The following is a 6,466-nucleotide window of genomic DNA, read 5'->3' on the forward strand; positions in this document are numbered from 1 at the left end:
CGCGCCCCCCTGGGTGATATTTGAGGCATATCTGGCACTCAGGGTTGTCGCGCTGCTGCTGATCACGCACCTGTTGCGGTTGGTTTTGTCGCTGGCTTCCTCTGTAGCCGTTGCCGCCGCGAGCAGGAGAAGGCTGCCGATCTCCTCGGCCGCGCCCCCTTGTGCCACGCCCGCGGTAGGGTTTCCCGCGACCTTGGCCGCGGCCTCTGTAAGCTGCGTTTGCAGACGTGTGGAAGCCACCAGAAGATGCGTCGCCCAACATCTCCATTCTCTGGTCGAAAGCAGAGATTTGGGCAAAGAGGTCGTCGGCGGTGATCGTGTTCTTGATGGCGCCGATCGCCGCGACCACGGGATCGTAGTCACGGTCCAGCCCTGCCAAGATGTAGTCCACCATCTCCGGGTCAGAGACCGGACCGCCAGCGGCTGCTAGCTCATCGCCAAGACTCTTCATCTTGGCCATAAAGGCGGAGCTTGACATGATGCCCTTTTTGGTGTTGGTGATCGCAATTCTCAGATTTGTAATCTGAGATTGCGATTGGGAGGCGAAGATGGCTATCACCATTGTCCACAACTCGAAGGTGGAATCCTTCCCGATGACCTGCGCAAGTATCTCTGGAGTCATGGAGTTCAGTAAATATGAGAGCACCTGTTGATCTTTGGCGATCCAGGCCGCATACAGCGGGTTCGGCACCATGGCCGTGGTCTTGTCCGTCTGCGTGGTCTTCACTGTTTTGGGCGGAGCTGCGTCGCTGTTGTCCAGCAAACCAGTCACTTGCGCACCTCGCAGGGCTGGTAGGACTTGTGCCTTCCAGAGGATGAAATTTCCTCTTGCAAGCTTCTCAGTCGGCGGCGACCCGAGGTTGAGGGCGGCGGACGACGAGGAAGACATGGCGGTGGCGGTTGTGGTTTGTGGTTTTTGTTTTTTGTTGTGGCTAGATGTGTAGGGAAGAGGTGGCTCTGATGACCATATTAGGTTTTGGGAAGCGTTCCTACTCCCTATAAGGGAGCCGCGATGGTTTATATTAACGTGAGGCAGAAGCCCTGCCGTGGCTTACAAGTATATGCAACCGATCACCATCGATACGGTTGTTACAGAGGAGTTTGAGATAACTACGGAGGAGAGGGAAAGAAGATATGATGTTGAGATTACAAATAGAGATAAACATAAATTCTAACACGGTGATCCCTGCGGCCGGCTACCGGTGGACTTCTCGTCGTCGAAATCAAACTAGGCAACCGGACGAAGTTGATTGATTTGGCTTTGGCATATCCTATGTAGTACTCCTAGTAGCCACAGGTCACGCCGCGATCTAGCTTGGCCTTGGTCGCAGTGAGATGAGACGAGACCGACTCGCCCGATGGAAAATCAATCGCTGGGACGAAAATTTCTCGAGCTGCGATGCCTAGCAAGTACACGGCTGCTGCACCGACCACAGCTTCTTCCCTGCCGCGTGCAGATATAACCAGGCGGCCATGTCATGTGCCGCAGCTTCCCGCGTGGCCTGGGAGATCAAGATCGACTCGGTTGGTCGTTTGTTCAACGTAAAAAGGTGCTACTGCACGAACAAGAGGTGCTGCGAATGCTGATGTGGATTGTAGTGCTCTTGTCGTAACCTTGCCAGAACAATAGGACGAACAAACAAGTTAGGCATCGAACCTTCTCCGCGCGTTATCAGCGGCACTCCCTCACCGCGTGTAGATTCGAGCTCTATCGAGTTCCCCGGGCGATAATGACATCACGCAGGGGCAAAGCCATTGTCGTTCAATGAATCAGACCGGGGCAACAACCCAGACTCGTCATCGAACTCCAGATTTAACACCCCGCACAACTAATACATCGGAGGAGGAAACCATACCTGCCTGACTCGTCACCGAACTCCAGATTTATCTACTACCAATGATGATCTTGGTAACATTGAACAAGCTGCTTAGCTTCGGTCACAAAGCGCGTCCTGATACAAAGATTTGTATCATCTATCGTCCCTCCGGTCAAGATCTGCGGAGTGCGGATCTGCGGAGTCCGGTCCGATACTTGAACAATAGCGATAGCGTTTTTATGTGGGTCTTGGCTTGGGCGGTCGTTATCGCCGTTGGTAGGAGCGGTTGAGCTTGAAGCTTGAGCTCGAGCCATCGCACGGCACTCACTGTGTCGTCGTCGTGGCACGGAATCTGGATCGCCATGTCAGTCAGTCCCACGACGCGTGGAGACTTTGATGGGCATCAATCGCTTTCTTCTGTGTTCTTTTCTGAAACTCGCCCGTCCAATTCATTTGCACTCTGCCACTTGTTTTCCCTTTCGTTCTTGTAACAGCTCTGAAATGAAGGGCCATCTCACTATCTTTCTGCTAGGCTACGGTGGCACATCTCTGAAATGAATCTACAGAACGAACGAAATACAACAAATAAACCTCGTGCTTGTTAGTAACACATTACAAATTACGACGTGACCTTTGTTAACCTGACATTTACCGATATAATGCATCAAGAATCTAGAAGGGGCACCTCTCTTGTGGTAAAGTTGCAAATAAACTTTGAGTCATCGGTTCCATTTCTCATACTGTTGGTCAAATTAGACAAAGGGCGGAGAATGCCCAAAGTCCTGTGAAGCTAGCATTAACAATAGGCAGTTAGCGACACAAAGTTGTTAGCACTAAATTATTGAGTCTGAAGCAAAGCTGGTCTGGTCTGTCGTGGTACTAGACTTGTAGTCCTTGGTCTGTAGCTAGTGTACGTTGAGTGACCGTTCATTGTTTCTCTTACAGATGTGGCAGGGACATAGTAGTACTATACATTCCCGTGCATGCTGCCATGCTGGATTATCATTTGGAGACCTATTTTGCAACCTTTTCTGTCCTCGGAGGTAGCTTGTTTAAACGTTGGCTTGATTAACATGGTTGTGATACGGTTAACGTTAAGCTACTCTAGTGCTGGCCGTGGGCCTGAGCTCAATAGTGCATGAAACAGCGCGAAATTACCCTAATATATATATCTACTTGTCGGGAAGATCACTTCCGAGGAGTAAGGACTACACTACACTTTGTTGGAATAACCGGTGATGAAGAACTGAATAAGTAATCATGCAAGCGAAGCTTCTCACTCCAAGCTCCAAATGGCACCCACGGCAGAAACCGAAATTTGCACGGCGATGACATCAAAATCAACATATATCGCCATTCCAAATATGGCGCCGTCGCCACCTCGGTCCCTAAAGCCAACTGTTACTGCATGTGACCGTAAGCATAGTGGCATACGTTTTTTTTAATAACAGTGTTGAGTTGGCATTTGTCCGGTAGGTTGGTTCCAATCTTTTACATCGAAGGCGCCACGACGACCAGCAAGTACGCAAGTAGACCTGTACCGCTGTACGCTCGTCAGCTGCAGGGGACAAGGTATAAAAAGTATAGGAGGGCTTGGACTTGTGCAACCAAAAGTACGTGGAGTCGCAATTTTCGTGTAGGATCGACGGCGACGGATCGATGCAACCAACCCAAGTACCCAAGCAATTCCGCGCCGTCCCAGGTCGACGACGACGAAGACGAGCCAGTAGCACGGCTCCGGACACGTACGCGTGCACCGGGCTGGGCGTGCAAGGAACAGACGTGCGTATGCCCCCTACGCATGGTCTACGTGTGAGCGATTAATTAAACTTTACCAGTTGTGTTTGGTGTAGTTTTACCAATCGTTGCAACTATGGTAGTGCTATCTTTGGGCATCTTGTGTTGGCGCCTCCTCCTCGGTGATCCCGACTTTTTATAGAAATCGAAATCAAACTTGGCAGCGGAAGAAGATAAAGTTGATTGATTGAAGGAAGGTGGTGGTACTAGTCACATGTCTTAGTCGCGGTGAGGCCGACACGTAAGGTCATGTACGAACTACCGTGGTCGATAGACGGAAAAATGATATCTGCATGTTTGGAACATGGTAATTGATGTCCAGGGAATTCAAACGAACCGGCTTGATTTGTGACGGATTATGTAGAACAGAAAAAGAAGAAGAAGAAGAAGAAGACGACGACGGAGACCAATCATGTGATAGGAATTATTCACCCTAAATAAAGAGATCTTTTACGATACATCGAGTTAATTTGGGCCGTTCATTTCCATGACTTAGAGGACCCAGATGAGTCGATACTACACCAGGTTCTGGGTAGTATATTTACTAATTAAGGGCATTTTGAGTACTTCAGTATCAATCAATCACGCAGTCAGGTTTCATCCCCGCCATGGCCAACCTTTCCTCCGATCTTCTCTTGCCCAGTCCACGCCGCCCTGTACTTTTCCGCGGCAAGCCACGGCCGACTACGAAGCAAAGCTGACGGCCTTGGTTGATGCCCCAAGCTGGAATTTCCCGACGTACACAAGACACAATGATGTAGAAAGGCTAATTTCGCCGGCCGGATACACAATCACGTCACACACATACATATGCAACAATCAGATCACTGCTTGCTCTTGTAACACACGTGCGCACGCGAGATCGCTTGATGATGGCCACAAACACATATCGTCCCCTGTTGATGGCCATGACCCAGTATGAGGCGTTGAGCAGAGCTCCACGAGGGCGGGATCGAAGATGGGCACTTGGTAAGTCTTCAATTCACCCTTCTGCTCCTCGGGCAGACACTTCCGGGACGACAAGCTGCCCGACGCTCTTGGCTTGCGATCAGGGGTTCCGCACCTTGCGCCTGAACCAGGCCCGTCGCCTTCGCCGCGCCTCTCTCATGGAGCAGCTCCGGCAGCCCGAGGGAGCACCGGTGACGCAGGCCGCATATGCACCCGCTCATGCCTCCCCGCAATGAGGCTTGGGAGTGCACCGAGGTATCGAACTTGTCATCCGCCCCGCAGCACCACCTCGTACACCACTTCAGACGACCGTCGCACACCCGCGCGGCCTTACTCGCCGTCGCCATGTCAGCCACGTTGCCATGGCGGCTCATCAAATGAAAATCAAATCGGCTAGTGCACCGGACGCCACAAGAAGCTGTGTTGTTCTGTGTGCACACACTGGCCGGCAAGGGAGTAGGTATAGCGAGGGTCCTTGCGCAGGCGAGCCGCATGGAAATTTTGCAGCGGCGTGGCGTCACGAGTAGCGGACGAACAGTGCCGCGTGAGACCGGATGAGATTAACTTAATTAATTAGATTATAATATGATTGTGATTTTTTAGAAAACGAGGATGACCCTCGGCTTTTGCATCTGGACGATGTATACGGCCACTTTATTAATTATTTTCACAAGAGCTTACAAAGTCATACAACAGTAAGACTAAAGCCGCCGTCTAAGCAACAAACTGTCGCTACACCTATCCAGTTGATGAAGGGGCGCAGATAGCCTAGGCCTAATACCAAACAGACATCGCAGCCAAGCCTAACATCTAAGACCTGAGACCCCAATCTAGCCACTTGTCGGGTCTGGGGCACACACTGGTCCGACGTGCTCTCAGAGGCCGCCGCCGCCAACTGCCACCGTTCTATCTTCAGAACTGTACTGATGCATCAACCTTGCTCGGTCTGGCTATCGTCGACGCCACCACAGCGCCCAACGGCACCTCCTCCCTGCGCGCAAACAGCTGAGCACGTCGCGGTCGCCACTGATACACCTCAACGCCATGCTGCCAAGGACCACCAGCCGACACAGCTTAAAGTCCTTGGAAGATCTGTCATGCGTAGAAAGAATAAATCTACTTCAAATTGAGAACTACTAATATGCCCTTGGGTGAAAATTTGATTAATCAGTACCGACCGTTGGATCAACTAAATACTACCCACTATGTTAAGTAGTATGATGTACCGTAAAAAGTCTCTGAATAAAACGGAAACCATGTAGGAATTCTGACATGGAGTCGCTAGCCCGTCTCGTCGGGGTACCAAAACTCTTTCACTGCCGGTGCCTGGCAAGTACACCCTGCACCGACCACTCCACTTGTTCCAAGGCAACCGATGGTAGCATCACATGGACGAGCCAGCCGTGTCATAGGCCATACCAGTGCCACGAAAGAGCGCGTGCACCACTGTTGATCCAACAATCAGATAATTAGACGGCCATGGCACATGCTGCAGCTTCCCGCATGGCCTTGGGAGATCTAGATCGAGTCGCCAAGTCGTTATTCAGCGTCAAAACAGTAATCATTGTCGTATCCTTGTGAGAACAAGAGGACAAGCTAGGTATCGAATCTTCTCCACGCGTCGTCAGCAGCGCCCCTCACCGCGTGTAAACTTGAGCTCCATAGACACCGGTAGAAAAAGGGCCTGTTGTCCCAGTTCGTAAGGGCTTTTAGTTCCGGTTCCTGAACCGGGATTAAAGTGTCGGTACTAATGTCCTGTCCCTTTAGTCCCGGTTCAATTCAAAACCGGGACTGATGGGCCTCCACGTGGCCTGTGCGCGGAGCCCAGGCAGGAGACCCTTTGGTCCCGGTTGATGGCACCAACCGGGACCAATAGGCATCCACGCGTCAGCATTTCTGTGGCT

The sequence above is a fragment of the Triticum dicoccoides genome, chromosome 3A (genome assembly GCF_002162155.2).
Source record: "Triticum dicoccoides isolate Atlit2015 ecotype Zavitan chromosome 3A, WEW_v2.0, whole genome shotgun sequence".
Classification (NCBI taxonomy): Eukaryota; Viridiplantae; Streptophyta; class Magnoliopsida; order Poales; family Poaceae; genus Triticum; species Triticum dicoccoides.